The sequence below is a fragment of the Pseudorca crassidens genome, chromosome 2, assembly GCF_039906515.1.
Source record: "Pseudorca crassidens isolate mPseCra1 chromosome 2, mPseCra1.hap1, whole genome shotgun sequence".
Taxonomy (NCBI): Eukaryota; Metazoa; Chordata; class Mammalia; order Artiodactyla; family Delphinidae; genus Pseudorca; species Pseudorca crassidens.
In genome coordinates, this window is record NC_090297.1 from 77,131,532 (window position 1) to 77,152,283 (window position 20,752).

Genomic DNA, 20,752 nt, shown 5'->3' on the forward strand with positions numbered 1-20,752 from the left:
CTATGTACCTTGAGTCATAGGTCTCCTGTTACATTTCTCAAAACTATATAAAGCTAAGAGTAAATACCTTTTAATCCAAACTCAGTTTCCTCTAAAGAAGATATAAATGCAGCCTAATTAGTTAATGAGTTGATATTTATTAAAAGCCCACAGTGTGGTGAGATTGTGGACAAGTATTTGACAGCTTATTTCAGGTAATGGTACCACCTTCTACAGTTACCTAACCTAGAAAATTCAGTTATACCTAACTCTGCTCTCTTCCTTTCACCATAATTAATCTGACTCTAACATGTCAATTCTACTTCTTAAATACATTTCAAAACCTCATCTGCTCTCCAGCCCCACTACCACTTTCCCAATTCAGGGTTTTATTACTTCCTCCCTGGATTATGAAAATAGCCTTCTATCTGGGTGTCCTGCCCCTCAACTATTACCTCGCCGGTCAACCATCCACATTATTACCAAAGTTATCTAATTATCTCACTTCTGCATTTGAAAGCTTTCAATGGCTTCCCAGAGCCTCACAACTATATTATTTCTCTGTCCCTTCTACCTTAGATATATTATGGATTTATGCCTTTCAGTAAATGTTGACTAAATGATGAGCAATTCCTAGATAACATCCTAGTTAAATAAGCACATGTCTATGGCCGTGTGAACTTTCCTAAATTACTGAACTGATTGTTATATCTGTGCCTATCTATTTATATACATATACAAAAATAACATATATATATATGGTGATTTTGAGTATATTAGAAATAAATTACTTTTAATAATTACCTCTGATTTTAAAATCTTCATGCTTCACTTTATAGATGCTTAAAAAAAAACCAATAATGATAGTAAAAATTACCAATAATCCCACTATTCAGAGATAATTGATGCTGATATTTCAGGTTCTTTCTTTTCCATCGCCCCCTTTTTTTAAATGTACAAATAAACTCTTTAAAATCAACATTCTATGGCATACAGGGTTTTTCACTTAGGTAGCATGAATATTATTTCATATCATTAAAATTTTTTTGGAAAATTTCTTTTAGTAGATATACAACTTATTTGGCCATTATCCTATCTTAAACATTTATTAATCAATCCTTAACTATATCTCTAATTATTTCCTTAATATAAATTTCTAAAAATGGGATCCCTGGGTTGGAAGGAAAGGTTGGTTTTAATGTTTTCATATAGTGATGAATTTTTCCAGAAAGTGTGCTAACCAGGTAAGAAAATGTTTGTCTCACTGATAACCTGCCAGCATTGTCCACTATCTTTTTAAGAGATTATTATGTCATTTAAAACTAGGTTTAATGTTCATTACTAGGGTAATTTAACATGTTTTCTTATAGTATCCATCATTTGTTTTGGTTCTGCTGTAAATTGTCTATTCATGTACGTGGCCCTTTTTTCCTTAGAGGTATGAAATAACACATATTTTGCCAGCAGGTTTCAACACCCATGGGAAAAAGATATATTCATGGAATGTGCCTTTGAAGCTGCATTCAAAAGATCTCAGGCAGAGGTTAGTGGTGAATAAAGCAGTTGCTTTTGCTTAATTACACAGGTTGGGAAAAAGTTTGTAGAACATGTTTTTCTTGAAAATAAAATATCTGTGGCCCACAAGGTAGGTGTACATACAAATCAGCTTCACAACTGCTTTCATAGAAGGAGCTGCTGGAAACTAGTATAAATATCTGCCTTTTCTATCACAACATTTCTCTAGAAGGGCATGTATAATAGTTCTTTCAAACCTAAATTTAGGGGTTGATAAGTAAAATATGAGAGGAGCTAGAAACTTCAGAGTCATCCTTGACATGTTCGCTATCCAATTGCTAACAAGTTCCTGTTCATTTTTCCTGAGTGTCAATCAAATAGAGCCCCCTGGATCCATCCCCTTTGCCACTGTCTTAATTCAAGCCTGTCACATCTCACCAGAACTGTTGTAACAGTTTCCAAGTTTCTAAAATCACTCCCAATTAGTATCTAGTTGTGGAGTTCTATCAGAGTTAAATTAATAGTTAAGTATCATTTTTTCCCTTTAAAAAAGTAGTAAAATCTCATCTGAGAAAATGTGGATGATAAAAAAAGCAAAAAGGGAATAGTATCTGTAGTCTTATCTAACCCTCAGAGATAAAAACTAAAATTCCTACATATATTCTTTCTGGAATCATCCTATACATGTGTGTAACCTCTTTTATTCACAGAGCAATATATTCATTGCAAATACCTTCTTAAGTTTTAAAGCATTTTTCTGCAACATAATTTTAAGTGGCTGCATGGTGTGCCATTGTATGGACATTCAGGACACTTCCAATATTTCACTATTACAAGCAATGCCACAGTAAACATCTTTGTAATTAAATATTTTCTTTTAATACTTAAACACATTAATTTTTCTTCCATCCAATGTTGCTTTGGAGAAATCTGATATCGATCTCATTCTTCCTTCCTTGTAGGTGAACTGCTCTTTCTTTCTGGAAGGTAGTGGAGTTTACTCCTTGTCTTTGATATTCCCTATGTGAGGCTTTCCTTATTTTTCTTGTTTGGTGCTCTATAAGCCTATCTCATTCTAAGGTCTTTCAGTTTTCAAAAATAGTGGGACACTTTTCTTCATTATTTCTTTAACTATTTCATTCTATTTTTCTTCTTTTCCCCTGAGAGTTCTTGTATCTAGATAACTGCACTTCTATTTCTAGACTCTGTGTAACTCTTAGCTTTTCTATGTTCTACCTCCTCATCCTACCTCCTGCTTTTTAGGAGAGTTTCTCATTCTGATCTTTTAACTCATTCCTGGTTCTATTTCCCAATTATGTAAGTATTTTAATCATACTTATTTTAGATTATTCATCCATCTATTCTAAAAGTTTACGCTCAGAAGATGTACGTTGCCCAGTTTGGTGTGTGTTCTGTTAGGAAGTTAAATGCCATAGTAGGCTCACTATCTCAGTCCATGAGTCCATATTTTCTTATGAGTGCCAGCTGCTCTCTGTCTGGTAGACTGTGCAGTGGAAAAGCCCAAGGACCAAAGTCCTAGTTTGGTCAGACCAGCAAGTATAAGGAGAAGGAAGTATGAGCCAGAGCAGAGACCTAAGCCAACATGTAATAATTCTTGACCACACCCTATTTCTGCAATTCCACTAGACAACTCCTCTGGGAAAGTCTTGCTGCCAAGCAACAGTGTCAGGAGGCAGACTCCCTGCATGGTAGCCCACCAGCTGTGGAGTTCAGAGGGGAGGGGTGAACCAGTGGGTACCAGAAGACAGCTGATGGGTAGGAACCCCAATTATTCACCCCAATTATTCATGCCTTCAGGGATTTTTGCTATGCTACTTTGATCCTATCCCACAGACCCAAACACCCAGAGTGTGGGTCACTAGCAAAATAGCAGGAATTAGTGGTCCTAAGACAATGGGGGGAAAGATAACAAAAATTAAACCTTTCTTGTCCAATTCATGTGTTCATTGCCATATCCAGTTACACCCTGTGTCTCCAGTTGTCATCCCTTCATGCGTCCAGCCACTACCACACATTCAAAAGTCAACCATCCTTTGTGGTCCCATTGTTTTCTCAGTTTTGTGGTACTGTTTGTCCTAGAGTCTGTTTCTCATTTTTTCTTAATGTCTCTAGGATTGATTTGAGGCAGGTGGGTCCAACAGCCCTTCTAGTTTGCCTTCTTGGTGAGAACCAGAAGCTCATGTCAACATTTTATTCTTATTTCATGCCAATTCCCTTAGAATAAATTCTTAGAAATAGGAATGCTGTGGCATAGTGTACCTAAAAATTTAAGACTTTGGTTATGTTTACCAAACTGTCCAGAGTTATAAGTAGGAAAATACATATTTTTGATAATTTACATCCAAACTTGCTTAAACAACTTTCTGTCCTCACAAACAGGCTGTTATGAACCCATGTATGTCCATATCCATATCTAATCACAGGAGATAGCTTGTCACATGATGAACCCACTTCTTTCCTACATCTGTCTTTGTTTCTAGAACGGTGTTGCCTTTATTCTTTGTTGGGCTCTAACTCAAATATTACCTATTATGTGGATCCCTCCCCAAATTCCCAAAAGTTAATCTCTCCTTTTCTATGTTACTGTAGAGTATTTTGTTCATACCTCCATTATAACACAGTATATTTTAATTATTTACTTTTGTACCTGGATGGGCACCTAGACTGTGAAGTTCTTTTGGATAGAGAATTTATCTTAATTATCTTATTAGTGCCAGAGGCTTATGACTGGCAACAAAAGGTGATCAATGTTTGCAGAACCAATGAATGAATTTTCAACCAACAGAACCTGAACTAAAGGTGCAAAACACTGTTTAGGCACTTTCGTTCAGTCTTCAAAACCACTCGTATTATCATCTCCACCTTGTAGATGAGAAAGCTGAAGCTTAGAGAGGGTAGGTAGCTTGCAGAGGGAAGGGCTGGGATTTGAAATCCTATCTAATTCCAGAGTTAAGAATCAAAGCAAAAATCCCAGAGGGAAAAAAGACTTGGGGCAAACAGGTTCCTACCCATGAGGTTAACTTGAGGGTTAACCACTAGGATCTTATGGTTCCTGCTCATTCTGTTTTGATAAATGTGGGTGAAGAAAATCAGGAAGATTATTTAATAAGGAGGCTCATTTTTTTCTTTGTCAAGTCACTATTTCTAACCTAATGTAATCTAGCATTTGAGAGGTGTCACCTTCACTATTCAGTTATTTCAAAATAAACCTAAAATGAAGATTAAATTATGTCAACTGAGAAATAGCCTAAATAATTTCCTTGTATAATAACCTTGCTAAGAGACTGTTAAAAGAACAGACTTGAAAACATTCTTCTGCCAGCAACGTGACACAATCTTTGTAAAACAGTTCCATTTCAGAATGCTCCTAAATTTCCATAGATTTTACTAGTATTTCCTGATAGGGGAATGGAGTAAGGAGAGGATATAAGTCACGTAAGAGGCAAACAAACAAACAAACATTGAGATACTGAGCTAAGCTATGAAAATGTGCTATTTAATTTCTGGAATTACCTTAAGAAATTTCAAACGTATAATTAATGACATATATGATGAACTAGCTCAGTGGATTTTACCATCTTCATGAAAAACTCTATAGATGCAGACAAGGAACACATGTTGAATTACATCATTTTGATGCCTCCGGTAGATACATATGGTTGAAAGAGGACTGTATGATACCAAGTAGTCCTACAAGGTCGAGTTTTCAACTGTCTTCATCTTCTACCGCCTGGCCGTCAACCAGGCGGAGGAGGTGGAATGGATCACCCATGCCCCCGATCTGCTCTGACATGCTCTTGTTATTTCAGCCATGGAGACGTAGTCCAAGGTAAATGTTACTGATATGTATTCCCCTAAAGCTGAATAAAAACAAAGGCAGAGCTTATTGATTTTTTAAAATTAATTTCTTTCTGCCAGACTTCATTTAGGCCCATTGCCTACTTTCTTTGAGAACACCTGGGCAAGCAGAAATTTCCATTGCTGATTTAGAACATGGGAAAACCAAACTATAAAGAGCCAAATTTTTTTGTCATTTAATAAAAGGGAAAAGTGATCTTCAACGGGGGCATGGTGATAACTCAAATTGCTAAAAGGAGTAAGTACACATCCAGGAAAGTGCCCCAAAGGTACAACGACTGCAACCGCATTCAGAAGTTATCCCTTCTGAAGGTAGAGATTCTTATTATTGGAAGATTATTGGTTTTGTTGGCAAATTTCCATACCTACTTCTACATTATAATTGGCCATTTTATTAAATATGTTTTCACTGCACTTTAGCAAAGTATATGCTAGAATTCCCAAATATGAGAGGTGGGAATTCTATCATCTTAGAGGTTCCTTGTCAAAAAGAGAGTATAATTTAAGATTAAGCCCTGAAGGAATGTGCCCCAATGAGCCCTCTTACTGTTGAAAGACTTCCATAAGAATAAAATATTTAAGATTTTTATGAAAATATTTAGTTGGGGTGTTTTGACTTAGAAGCACAGTGGTCTACAGATCCTCAAATTCTAGATAGGAAGTGAGTCTCATCATGAAAGGCAAGTGTGAAGGGTCACTGAAGAAAGAAAAGAGATGAAACGGAGGAGCCACTGCCATGTTTTCCTTTAGTGATTGTTGTAAAGTTAACCTTTGGAGTCTGCTCTCTTCCTCATGCTGAAAGGAGCCTCTGATTATTAGAAGCAAAGAAAACAAAATGTAACAGGTGTTGATGGTATCACTTTTGTACATGGGAAGAGATGATTTAGGTCTGCTCAGGAACAAATGGCCCTGCTATAGTACAGTTCTTCTAACTTCTGGGTCATGACCCTGAAAGTGAAACATAGACTGAATTATATGCAGCTCCATAGACAGTCTGATGACTTATGCCATGCATATGATAAGATTGAGCATGTAACTTTATTCAAGTCAGGGCATTTTATATTACTAAAGAGTTGGATTTCTCTCTTTCTCTCTGTCTCTGTCTCTGTCTCTGTCTCTGTCTCCCTCTCTCTCTCTCTCTCACACACACACACACACACACACACATACCCTGTTTTCAATAACTGAGGTACAACATTCAGGTATCTCACAATACCCTAAAGTTGACCCTGGTCTGGTTGCTACACAGACATCCCTATCGCAGTACAAACGTGTGGTAGACCGGAATTGTTTTGTGCTGGGAAACAGATAAATGACGTGGATTGAAATTATGGTAAATTTAAATTGATGGCCTAATTAGTATTATCTCTTTTTGTATTCATTGTAAGAAAAATTATCCAGGAGGAACTCATTTTGCATTAATGTTGATATAAAGTGTAATTCTCTAGGATTTTCATTGTAATTTGGCATTAATTAATGCATCATTATTTTAAAGTGTTAATTAAATTGTTACAGAAAGGGACATCTGCAGTGGCTCAGAAAGAAAATCACATGAACAATTAGTTTTGTATAGGTCTGTGTATAGGTCTGTGCAGAATCCAAGATCGCAAGTGTGGCAGCAGCGTGAAGGCCAAGGTAGATGGCAGACAGAAGGAGCTCTGCTCTGCCCTGCCCAGTGTACTGTTGACAGTACCTGCCCACTGTGTTCACGGGAAGGAGGAGTAGTCTCTAGAACACTGGATAGTTGTTCCATGCTTAGGACACAAGGCACTTCAGAAGGCCTGTGGTTTTTTACTTGATTTTTCCTGGGAGCTTGGCAAAAGTCACTGACCATTCCCATGTCAGTAAAAGGAATAACAGCCTTCTTTTTTTGTAATATTGTCTAAAGATTTCAGAAATAAGCTGCTGTAGAAGGCTAGATTAATATTTCTCTTAGTAATAAACTCCATACAGAACTGTGACAAATCAAAGGGGAGATAATCTGTGGTAACTCCTTACGCAGTGGACCATCATTGTTAAGGCATCTGGAAATCATTGAATGCTATATCCCTGCTTAAGATATATCATTCCAAGGAAATTCCACCATGATTTCATATATCAAGGAATCGTGGCAATCAGATAGCAATGCGGTTGGCAATTCAATGGAACTTGGGATTTGGAGGGAATATATAAAGCAGGCCCCAGACACTCTGCGTCATGGTCTCATAGGACACAAAAATTTGGGGAATCTTACTGTCAGCAACATTATCCTATATTTTTGTGGAACTCTAGTGAATGAGCTTTCTTTGTCAAGAGTTGTAAACCAAGATTCCCATAGGAAGAGTATAAAAGAATAGTATAACATCATACCATGTAAAACTATGAAGCCCTTAAGTTGGCTATATATTTTTTTCTGGATACCAACTTAATACTGATTACAACCTATCCTTTAGCAACCGCAGTGAGAGTCTAATTTCTTAGGTTCTGTGAACTTTTCCTAACAGATAATCCTGTTTTATGGACATATGAGACAAAGCCCAAATTCCTACTATCAAGATGAAGTCAAACCTTTCCTCTTTTCATTAAATGATAAATTAGACCAAAAAAAGATGAGAATCAGTCCATACTGTTTTGACAGTTCTCCTTAGAGGAATTCATTTCCCTCCTCATGAAGATGCAAACTCACTGTAGATGGAGGTCTTTCTCAAGTCTTTTGTCTAGCTTGTAGCCTGGTTCCAGGATCACTCAATGAATGGTTAATCAATAGATTCATTCATGTAGCTCATGGATAATTGCTTTCCTAAAAAGAGGTGACCACAAAGTTTCTGTAAGTTCAATAGGTTCCACTTGAGAGTGATAGGTTTTACACAATTATTTCCAACCCATGGTCCCAAAGATCTCTATTGCCTATACTGCTAATCTTTAGAAAAGGCTATGAAATGAAGCAGCCTGAAAATCAAATTCAATAGCAACTGAAGAGGAAGATTTGGTTAGTGGAAAAAAATCTCTCTTGGCAGAGAAATTAATGTTTTTTTTTGGTTTTTGTTTTGTTTTTTAATAATAGTGGGGGTAAAAATGAGTAGAAGCAGACTGCCACTGCAGAACTGGAAGAACCCATTCATTGCCTGGGGAAATGTTGCATGATCCTTAGGTCAGGGTTCACTCTGTCACCTGAGATTAAATTATTTTAAAAGGAGCTTTCACCTCTCGGTGAGGATTCCTCCCAGTCTCCCTAGAGATTCTGGAAGTTAGGGTGAATCTTGATGAAACTAGTTACCCCTGGTTTTGCATTTCTGCCTCAACCAAAGACCAAATTATTTCAGTCTATCGATTATCATGATGTGCTCTTATGAAACAATTTACTTCAGTTTGGACTCCCCACTTCCCAAAACATTGACTTGGGAACAGGCACAGGCATACACTACAACAGAGCAAAATTTTCCAACCTGAACATGACACATCTGCACTCAGAGGTCATTTCCCAGCCTCAGGAGAACACAGAATTTCTCAGTGATTGTTGTTTTCCTGTTGTTCACCCTCCTAGATCCCAAACTTCTTCCCTCTCCTTTCTACAGTGAACTTCAGCCCCCAAAGCCTGCTAAGTTCCTTTGCAGAACAGTTGAGCTACCTCTTTGTTTTACTGTCTACTTTCATACTATGCCCCAAGGCCCTACTCTCCAAACCAAAGTGGGTCTGTCAAGACAATTTTGCCAAACAAAGGACTTTTTAGTCTTTCTTAGGAAACAGAAGAAGTTGCATTCAATTGTGGTTTTAAATAACTTTTTTTTGTATTGTTTTGTTGAGTTTATCATCTCATAGTTTCAATAGTTACCTTGGGCTCTTTAGAAAATTCTGGTTTCTTTGTTAGCTGTGCTTCAGCCCCTCACATCAGATGCCAATTCCTTTCAGGCAACTAACGTGTGTCTAGTTTCTTTCAAACGTATTTGTAAATGCCAAGTAGACTCTCCTGCCCACTTTGGGCACTGGATAAATGCTGCCGAGGAGCAAGAGATGACAGAAATTCAAAGAGATGACAAGGAAAGTGGTTCCAGGCCCAAGGTTTTGGATGTGGGAAAGGAAATGTACAGAGGATCTTACTACCATCCCAGTAATAAGAAAAATTCAGAAAGGACATAAAACTAGCTTTCATTTTTAAGCATAAGATGCTCTACATTTCTTGCTCTAAATTTAGTGCTGTGGCATTCAGCTAAAACCACCTTGTGTCCAATAATATACTTCCTGGTCTGCCCTGAGGTCTTCAGGAAGCATTTTATCTTTCATATAATTGCCAGGGTGAATCCCTAGTTATAACATACTCTACAGCATATAAAATAATTGTTGCAACTGAACCTATCACATAAATATTAGTGATTGAAGAGATTGGTTGGGATAAATCAATGTGGGTGACATATTTAATAAACTTTGTATAAACATTGTTTGCAACAGCTATAAATAAAATTGTCTTTAGGAATTTTACATATTGCACATCCCTCTATTCAAGGAGAGGCACAGGAATGATTTCTAGCTGCATGAAATGACAAGCAATGCCTTTTCAAACCTGCCCAGATCAGAGCAGGCAAGCAGAGTCAGGGAGCGTGCCCACACCCACACCCGGTTCGGCGTGTGCTGAGGCTTGCTCCGTTGTCTGAGCTCTCCACATCACTCACTTGCCAGTGGGAAGGAGATTCAATCAGAGGAGAACGTCAAGCCAACATGCTCCTTCTTTTCTTTTTTTTTCCCCCCAAAGAAAAAGCCACACCATAAATAAAGCATGATTGAGATGGCATTTTACATTCACACAGATTTTGGCATAAATAAATAAAAGGGATTTTGTTCAAATTCTGTCATCCTTACATGCCATTTTAAAATTTCTTTCCCTACCAGTTCAGCATATTCAACTACACTGTGAGAGTCATATTGGGTCCCTCCAGTGGCTGACTTAGCTCTAATGAAACCACAGGGGTATTTCTCAAGGCTGTACAGCCTAGTGGTTCAGTGTGGAATCACTTACTTCTGAGATAAGCTCAAATCCCTTTGGGAATTCTGCCTCACACTTAACATGCGTTACTCTCCCTGGAAGGGTTTGAGGTGTTGATTTTAATTAATCTACCTTATAATCTCCCATCCAAATTTGTATATTTCACCGTTCCCATTTTATGGATGAAAAACAACCCATTGGAAGACAGTGGAAAGGACTGGGAATTCTAGGAGGGCATGGCGATGCCTCACATCTGAGCTCAGGACCACAGCAGTTCCATGAGGGCTTTCTCTCAACTTAGAACAGATCCTGTCACATTCTCTGCCTTATTATTGTTAGATTCCAAAGGATGACAAATTGTGGAAATATTTAGGTTCCTTTTTTAAAGAGGTCAAACATAATACAGTGTGTCTTCAGCTTTAAGCTTAATGACATGTCACATACACATTGGGAAATTCAGGTATGAACTATGGGTCTTACATTGTTTGAAATTTACAACTTTCACATTTATTCTTATTAGTAATATTTCAGTCACTCAATATATTTCCCTGGCATTAATGGAAAAAACATGGTGTCTTCAAGCAGGCAAAATAATCTCTCTAAATTCCCACTGAGTTTAAGCAAAGGCCATGTAATTTAATGGCTAAAGTTACTGCCATAGATTTCCAGTGTGCTGGGTTCAAATCCCATTAAATTAGACTCTAATTAAAATTCATCTGAGCTATTTTTTCATTTTGTAATTATTTTTTTAATTCTTAATGACTCACTTTAACTGCCTTTTACTCAAGGAAAACAAAGGGGAAATTAAACAAAATGCAAGGCAGTAAAAAGAGCAGATGAATTAGAAGACGATATGATGCCTTTTTAAAATGTAGCCTGAGAATTGGGTGTGCAGCGCAGATGATCAAGAGGAGACTTAATTAGGGCTTAAACACTCCTTTCGTAGTTCTTGAGTCTTTATAAAAGCTCCAAGCAGGGGACTTCCCTGGTGGCGCAGGGGTTGCGGGTCCGCTTGCCGATGCAATGCATGCGGGTTCGTGCCCCAGTCCGGGAAGATCCCACATGCCACGGAGCAGCTGGGCCCGGGGGAGCCATGACTGCTGAGTCTGCGCGTCCGGAACCTGTGCTTCGCAACGGGAGAGGCCACAACAGTGAGAGGCCCGCATACCGCCAAAAAAATACTAAGAGCAAAGCAAAATCCTGTGTAATTTGTCATTATTTTCCCAGCTAGCTCTTTCTGAAATGTTATTTTTCACTTGCCTTTCTTTTTTTTTCATCTCGAGAGCATGGTATCAGACCTTGTATATACAGTGTGCCACTTGCCTGCTGTCAGAGAGAGAAGTGACAACACTTGTCACTACCAATCTCTTCATGTCTGGTCTCATCTGAGCAATACAAACAGCCTGGTTTCCAGGTGTTTGTTGAAATTTGGAGTTATGTAACGTCTTTGCTGTGCTCAGAACTGAAAAGGAAACACCACAGGGGGAATAAATTCTTACCTTTCTAAGAACTCTGAGTGTGCATAATACCGATTTTAGAGGAACTGATAGATTCAGGGGTGGTCAAGTAAAAATGATGGGAAATTTTTACAAACTTTTAAAAAATTGAAGCAATATGAGTATACAGTTGAAGAATTTAACCATTACTAAAAGCACTATATATATATATATATATATATATATATATATATATATATATATATATTTAAGATTATTCCCTCTGCTTGCTACCCAGTTCACATACCATCAAGGGCAACAACTTTTTCAATGTTTCTAATTATGTCTACATCTACACAGCTATATTTTAATTTATCAATTTTAAACATTATCCATTGATCTATTATAATGGTAAATGAAGATTTTAGCTCTTTTAAACACACACACACACATACACACAGAGACATAACTTCTTTCTCTCTTTCCCTGATCCTTGCCATCGAGTTTTGTCAACTTGGAGTTAAACTCATATCCACAGTCTTTATTGCTGTTACTATGCACATATATTTCCTTGGTGAGCCAAGTAGTTGACTCTGCTTACATATATTTATTGTATAACTTCTCATTTTTTAAAAGTAATAATTGCATAATTTCTTCTTTTGCTTGGTTTTTTTCTTCTCTATTGAATTACTGACTCACACCCCAAAGTGTGCCTCTTCATACAATATCCCACCAGTCAGATCTAACAAGATCTAATTATGTTTTCTCATCTAGCTCTCTGGAGTTCTATTTTTCTGGTTTCAATATGGACTGGCAATTTCTGGTCCTGCTACATAGTAATTGTCTCCTGTATTTACTTTTGAGTCATCCTAAGAAATACCTTATCCTTTCTGCAATGTTGGATATGGTTTTTATGACCATGTTTTGTTGGAGCACCATCCTCTAGTAGCTTCCAGAGAAAAGGTGAATTTAGAAATCTTTCTTCCCTCCAAACCTTAAAGCTATTCTTCTGTTCTTCTCTCTTTCAATACTGTAGTCTAGAAGTTTAATGCCATCTCTTTATTGGTAGTACTCCAAAATTTCATTACTGTTCACTTTTGTGTGGTCTTTTGTTCGATCATTCTTCTGGGAGCACAGATGGACTTTTCACTTTATATTTTTAGTCTGTTTTTTTTTTTTTTTTTAATTTCCTGTCTTCTTTTAAAAATAACTTCCTTGCCATTATTTTCTCTGTTCTCTCTTTCTAGAATGCCTATTAAGTATATGTTAGACCTCACTTTTGGTTCATAAGATGTTCCAAAACATTTCATCTGTTCATCTCTTTCTATTTTTGTTCTTTCTAGGATAATTTTTGACTGCATCTTCTAACACTTTTATTAAAATTTGGCTCTCATACATTAATTTTAAAAACACTTTATTTTTCTCAGATTGTTCCATTTTTCATAGCATTCAGTTGTTGATTCATTAGTGAAAGATATTCATTCTTTCCACTGTCCAGATTTCTTATCAATTCTGTTCTTTTGTTTATTTGTTTCTCTTTATTAAAGTATCTGATCATTCTTAGTTCTCTGTTCATAGTTAGGCATTAAAGAGTTGACGGGAAACCATACATTAGTGCAGCTGTGAACTAATGAGTGTCTCTGTAGCACGAGTGACCAGCTGGCTTTTTCACTGGGCCAACCAACTATTGTCATTTGTAGGTCTGTAATAGTTTAATTTCACTAGAGAAGCACCATCCAATTCCCCCTCTTGCTGCTAGCATTCTGGACTTGGGCATAGTAGTAGAGCTGATATTGGAGTGGTCTCACTATTCAGTATGAGATTTTCACTTCATCCCCAAATTTGCAGTTCCCATCACATCAGTTTACTTCTATGCCTGGGATCCTGAATCTTCTCAATGGGTATTTTTGGTTTTGAGTATTTTAAAACGTTCTGTTATTGTTGTAGTTGTTTTAGGTCAGGTATAGGTGCTTGCAGCAGAACTAGTGAAAAGAAGGTTATCATTTATTCATTCTTCACTTAACAAATAGTGCCAGCTCTCTTTCCATGGGCAGCTACAGGTTTATCTGTTTACTCTCTCTTCCTTTCTCAACCAGGAGTAGTCATGTGATAGTAAAGATAGGGAACTTTTAAATTTGGTTTTTATATTCTAAGGCAATATAGTACAATTAAAAGCATGGAATTTGGAACCAGAAAGACCTGTGGTTTACCTATATTTACTACCTGTGTGAAGTTAGACAACCTTTCCAGATTCCAAAGTTCTCATCATTAAAGTAAGATAACTTCTTTGAGACTCTTTGTCAACTGTGACATGGGAATATAATACCTTTCTTAGGTGTCAGAATTACATGAGTTATTACATATAAATTGCTTAGCACATAAAATTGCCCCAATTCCCCTTTTCCATGGAATTTTAATGGATCAGTATATCAGTTAGGATTAAGTTTAGCTATATATGAAGAAAAATCTAACACAACTGTGTTTTACAGGAGATGTAGGTGGCCAGTCCTATTTATGACAGGAATTTAAGCTCTTTCTAGCTTTCTGTTCCAACACTTAAAAAATGAGGGTGATAATAATATTGCCATCATTTGGATCCTAGAAGGAAGAAATATATAGGAAGTATTTAGCACAGTATTTATATACCAAAAAGTACAGTTAAAAAAAAAGATAGAAAAATTCATTCAGGTTAGTCATAACCAATTACTTGATAAGCAATCTGGAAATATAGGATGTTTATCACAAGGCATGAAGAGTGCACCCACCAGAAGTCTGATGGTAAATTCTGACTCACCTACAATTGTTTAGAGTGAAAATAAGCAACTTGGCAATCCAAACTGTACTTCTAGTAGCAAATCCCCTGCTATTCCATTTCAGGGCATTCAACACCACTCTGCTAGGCTTATTTCCCCCCTCATGGCACATCATGTCACATGTTCTCAATCTATCAACTGCATAGAGATGGCATCATCATCATCACTCCACAAACTCCATACAAGGTCATCTGTTCAGACAATTTCATTCATCATATCTACATTAACGTCAGTTAACATGGCTTCTGCCTCATTCTTAAAAGACATTTAGTTTCTTTTTGAATTAGTAATAACCCAGTAAATTCCAGATATAACTTTTGTAAGCATTTTATTGTTCTTTCAGTATCTTCCTTCTAGGGCCTGGCAGAAATATTAAAATTCCTTCTAAGACAAAATTACGATAACTTAATGAATAAAAATGTTTTACCTTTCCCATTAAATCTTCTCTGATAATTATCTGGAATGCTATAATTATTGTCTTCTAAATAGCAACTGAAAGAATTTGTTAAAAAATATCTCAGACTACTTTTTTAGTTTTGCTTATTGTTCTGGAAATTCTTACTTCCCCAAATCTTTCCAGAACCTATGGGAGCTAAATAATTCATTAATGAGCACCATTTCTTCATTGTACTTCATGTAAATTGCAAAAAAAGTAATATATTTTCATCTGACTCATGAATTGTGTCAATTAACAAAATGGAATATCCCCCCACAGTCATGACAGAGGTGGCTTATTCCTTCCCAATCACAACCAAAGACAACAGATTGAAGCAACTTGTGGAGTCTAAGTAGACTTTCACCATAGAGCAGTCTACTTTCTGATAGGTTCTGTACTCGATTCCCCAAATGATGGACAGTTGGTGAAAGTGTTAGGTGTGGAAGATGATGGCTAGTTCAGGATTGGTTGTCTTCTGAAACTATGCCCAAATGAATCATGGGATAAGTCCATTTTGTTGTACTAAAATTTCCTCTTTGCACTAGTGGTCATGAAAATGTTTTATTGCCAAATCTAGATCACTTCACCTCCAATGAAATTGTGATTCCTAAAACACAAAACCTAAGAAAGATGCACATTGGGCAGCACCAGCAAGGTCAGCTAATTCATCAAGAGCCAGATAAAAAAGTCCACATGTTTCACGTTGCCAGCAAGCTTATCTGCTTCATCTGGTGCCAACAACTCAATCCTCTGAACAGATGACATATTGAATAAAGGCATTTTTCAAATTCACGGAGTACTTCAGTTCTCATCTTTCCAATGTATCATTTGCTATAAGGATTCATTCTATCATTTTAGGGTCAGCAAATGGATTATTGTGCCAAGTCAGTGTTCTGAAGATGCTGAGATAAAAACTGCATTCTCCTCCTGAGCATCCTATCAGGACAAAGGTCATATTTTGGAATCAATTTACTATGTATCCTGGGGGTTTCAGAAGTTCTCTTACACAGAAAACTGAATACAACATCCTTCAAAGAGGTTTTTAACTTTACATTCTTTGTCAACAATTGTTATATAATAAAGAAACAGTAGACTTGTAATTGGGGAGGAGGAAAATAACTCAATTTAAACAATTATGTACTTCTGGGAAATTCAATTCTGTAATCACAAAATTTTTGACACAACAGCTCACAATAGAACTCACTCTTCTTGGTTTATTGCTCAACAGGAATCTACAGAACTATAATAACAGTCACATTCCACGTTAGAAATTTGTTTTCTGTACACTTGAACTTGCTGGTGACCAATTCTGGAAGCCAATCAACCTTTACAAAACTTACTGAGTTCATTTTTCTCACCTCTCCACCAGATTGAAGGAATCATCACAAGACCTGCTGAAGGTCCTCACAGAATCTCCATGGTTAAGAGGAAGGGAAGAACTTGTTCTTTTACCCTCTGCACCGAGAAGAACTGAACAGTGGTCACAAAGGGAGCCTGGTGTTGATACAGCTAAGGATGATGCATGAGTAAAACAAGCCTGCCATTTGCACAATGATGAGCCTTGTTCTCTTGTGACGTGCAGATCTTACTCAGAAGATGGTGTGCATCTGTTGCACAGGCCAATAGCAAATTGAAGATGCCGAGCTTACACTGTTGGGAGTGTGACAGCGTGAGCTCTCTGAGTGAGAGGTGTTGAGGGCTGAAGGGATTGTGAAAGGAACTGATATGTTTAAATTATTTTACATGTCATTGTTTAGTGCAAGGCCCTTCCCATGTGTTAAGAGAGTAATAATGTCACTTCCCTTAAAGCTCTTTTCATAGAACAGACCAGATGATCTCCACAGATTCCTCCCTGCACCATAAGTCTAAGTTCTACGTGCTCAGTAAAGGTTTGCAGCTCTAGGCCTTTCATGTAAAATCAGAAGAATTGTGTGGTGAGCTCTCTGCTGTCAGGGAGCATAAGATCTATTGATAAGATAAAAGTTTAGAGCAGAAATATACCTTACGAACAGTATACTTCACTACAAATAAGGAACCAAATATATGGTACAGAGCTGTTTGTCGGTGTGGTTCATTGTTGTATGTCTAGTATCGCAAAGTGCCTGGCATGTTGTAGGGGACCTGCAATTATTTATTTATTTTTTTTTTCGGTACGTGGGCCTCTCACTGTTGTGGCCTCTCCAGTTGTGGAGCACAGGCTCCAGACGCGTAGGCTCAGCGGCCATGGCTCACAGGCCCAGCCGCTCTGCGGCACGTGGGATCTTCCCGGACTGGGGCACGAACCCGTGTCCCCTGCATCGGCAGGCGGACTGTTAACCACTGTGCCACCAGGGAAGCCCCCTGCAATTATTTTTGAATAAATAAATGATTCCACACAAAATATACTCCAGTCAAAAGTAGAAATTTCAAAACTGAATAGGTTTACTCTCAAAAGGTTATATACTGTACAATTTCATTTACATAACATTCTTGAAATGACAACAAAGTAGAAGTGGAGAACAGACTAGTGATTGCCAGGAGCTGGTAAGGGTAGGTAGGGAGGTGGCTGGGATTATATGACAGCAGCACAAGGGATCCTGTGATGGAACTGTTCTGTATCTTAATTGTGGTGATAATCCCATGAATCTACCCCATGTGATAAAATTGCCTAGAACTAAATACATACACTCACGCACAAATGAGTGCATGTAAAACTGGTGAAATCTAAATAAGGCTGGTGAAATGTAACAGCGTCAGTATCCCGTTTGTGATACTGTATTACAGTTAAACAACTGACAGAAACTGGGTGAAGAGTATAGAGGATCTCTCTGCATTAGGTCTTACAATCACATGTGAATCTATAATTATTGCAAAATAAAAAGTGTGGAAAAATAGCAAAGGCCTGAAGAAGCTCATTGAAGAAGCGTTCATAGAGACGTAGGACTGAGCTGGGATTTGGATAGGAAGAGAGGGCATGGATGATGTGGGGAATGGGCTGGAAAGTAGGCTTATGAGAATCCCCAAGGGACAGTGGTACACAGATGGTAACATGGAAGAGCCTAGTTGCATAGTTTGGCAATTTGGTGACATGGTTTTGAGTAGAGAAAGTATGAATTTTAGAATCTGACACCCTTCACTCCGTAGGCCAGTTCCCACACTCTCATTTGCATGGCAGCAAACTCCCTACTCTCTGAATGTAGGGCTGCTCATCTGTTGTCACAGAGGGCATGATATGAGCATTAAAGGAGCTATAATGTATATGGAGAGCCTAGCTCAGATTTTGGCACACGGTAGGTATTTAGCAAATATAGATTCCTTTTCCTTGCCCTTGGACACAGTCCTACAGGTAACCAAGGGTTCTTGGGTCAAGTCCAAGGCAATTTACTGCACATTCTTACCACTTCTCAGTATTGGGGAAGCTGAGGAGGAGGGCAGTGCCGGGAGCAGAGACGTGTCACCCATCAGCTGGCCTTAGCTTCAGCATAAGCCCAGTTTGAGGAAGGCAGGTGAACAGGAGTCGGGAAGTGTCCTGAATCTGCACTGAAAAGCATGCCGATCTAGAGAGAGGAGAGAGACAAAGTTTGCAGGGCAGCGCATCACAGCCATAGCCAGCAGCTGGAGCCACTGCTGGGTGGCTGCCTGGGTCTGCTGCCTCTTCTTATCTGGACTATTCAAGGAAATAAAGCCAGGATGTCCTCTGGGCAGTGACAGTGTGCTCCAGGCTGAACCCAGGCAGAGCGTCACTGCTCAGGCCCTGTACATGGTCAGCCAGGATCCGAACTACTAGAGAAACCAGCTGGCCTGGTAAGGATACTCCCCTTGGGCAACAACTGCAGCAGCCGCGGGAACAAAACAGAAAACTTTTGAATAAAATGTTTGCTCACATACCAACAATTTTCTTAAATCTACATTGAAAATTAGTACCAATTTGGAGACAGATGAAAGATTTAAAATAATAACTTTCCAAGGAGTGTTTCTCCCTCATTTCCTCTAATTTCAAAATTCAAAATGATTACCATTTTGAAATCCTGGTTTGTGTGTGTGTCTGCTTGTGAGTGTGTTTGAGTATGTGTGTATGTGTGTGTTTTGTCTACAGTGAGTATTAGTACATTTTCTGCTATTTTCCTTCAAGGAAGAAAAAACAGATTGGAGAGACGAAACCCTAGGCTGACAATATACAGTTTTGTAAATACAACATGATACAAGCATTTACAAACAGACATTAGCTGCAACAGTTTGAATTCCGTGGCTGAGCCGTACAAAATATATTTGCAGCTATTGCTGTACAGAGAGCTACTGCTGTAGGAGGATCGCATTCATTGAGATGTACAGTGAAACCCGAGGAGCTGATCACACACAGGAAAGGAATCTAAGTTGACCTCTAAATTTCTGCTGCTTTCAGGTAATAAAAACCTAACACTCTGGACTCTAAACAAAATCTCTGTCAAAATGGACAGTTTGTTTGAGCTCTAGTCAGAAAAGTCAGTCTGGGGAAATCAGTCAACATTTTTCGTTACGGTGCTAGTGTTTTTGGTTTTGTTTTCATTGTGCTTTTTTGTACAGTTCTGTTTTCCCTGCTATTGATACGTCAGGCATCCAATCATGAAAAACAATGTCCATATCACTAAAATGGCCTCCGGGCCTCCAGTATATCTACATTGGGGTTAAACATCTGTGAGAAGATGTGACAACACACCCTATAAAAGGTATTATTGAGCCATACAGACTTCCTGTAATAACCAAACAGTAAAGAATACAGCCTTTTAAAGGTCTCCCCATGGCTGATCTCATGACTCAAAGATAAGACACTGTGCTGCAAGGTAAGTAATAAAATCTGGTGGGTACTCTGGGCTAGCTTGTGACAAATCATATCAAAGTATTATTAAAGAAAGAACTTGAGACCCAAGACTATTATTGATTCTTGACAGAATTTCTTATAAATAAAGTGCTGCAATCAGGTCCTGGACTTGCCAAGGTCCTGGTAGAATTCTTCCTATTGTAGGGGAGGCTGCAAAATAATAACGCGCCATTAGTGAGAGCCAAACGTCTCTGTGTGCAGTGCCACAAGAATGGGTCATGGTCAAAAGAGAGCTAGTAAGAAGACAATTGCCAAATGCCTTTTAAGGCACTTTTTGCTGATCTCTTTTTGAAATGGGAAAAGCTGCCTCCGAGCTTCCATGGGAAGTCTGTGCCCTGACTGTGTTAGCAGAATGAATCTGTGACCCTTCCCAGCACTAAGGACACACCTCCATTAGTGTCCATATTCTTACAGGGAAGAGCCTGATACAGTCAACTGAAATGACAGGGTGATAAATATAAAACCACTATCATCAATAAGACTGGAATGTAAAAGCACTTAGTTTCAGCCTAAGTAACTCGCAGAAAGTTTGGTTTCAAGAACCAGTGCGTCATCCATCACTACTCTACCTTCTGTTGACAAAGTAATTGTAAGATATCTAGAATGGAGGTTCAATACGAGCTGACAGTTTTGAAAGGAGGAATTGTGTGCCGTACTTACTCATTAAATGTATTTTTCCTCCACTAAAGATGTTTCCTTTTTTAGTTTATGTATGAATAACTTTAACTAAAGTTTCCTTGACACCCTGACTTTGCTCTGAATAGCACCTATGTTCATTAACATAAAACCTGAAAAAAAATAATTTTAATGTAGTTTTTTTAACACTTCAAAAGCCTCTAACAAATGGATCGAGCACAATTATGCATCCTAAAGGGAATTATAAAGAGATCACAGAAGGTT

General features: G+C 38.0%; 1 long non-coding RNA gene across 2 annotated transcripts in view; it reads right to left on the reverse strand.

Annotated features, from left to right (window-relative positions):
- LOC137210904 (uncharacterized) overlaps window positions 1–20,752 on the reverse strand; it is a 68,109-nt gene that overhangs the window by 23,347 nt on the left and 24,010 nt on the right. The window contains exons 4-5 of one of the 2 annotated variants that reach the window (XR_010936785.1): window positions 18,393–18,551; window positions 8,039–8,152 (exon numbers count right to left, since the gene is read on the reverse strand). This is a non-coding gene — a long non-coding RNA (uncharacterized lncRNA). Of the gene's footprint in view, window positions 1–8,038; window positions 8,153–18,392; window positions 18,552–20,752 lie in introns of those variants that run through there. The other variant, XR_010936786.1, reaches the window with a different exon arrangement.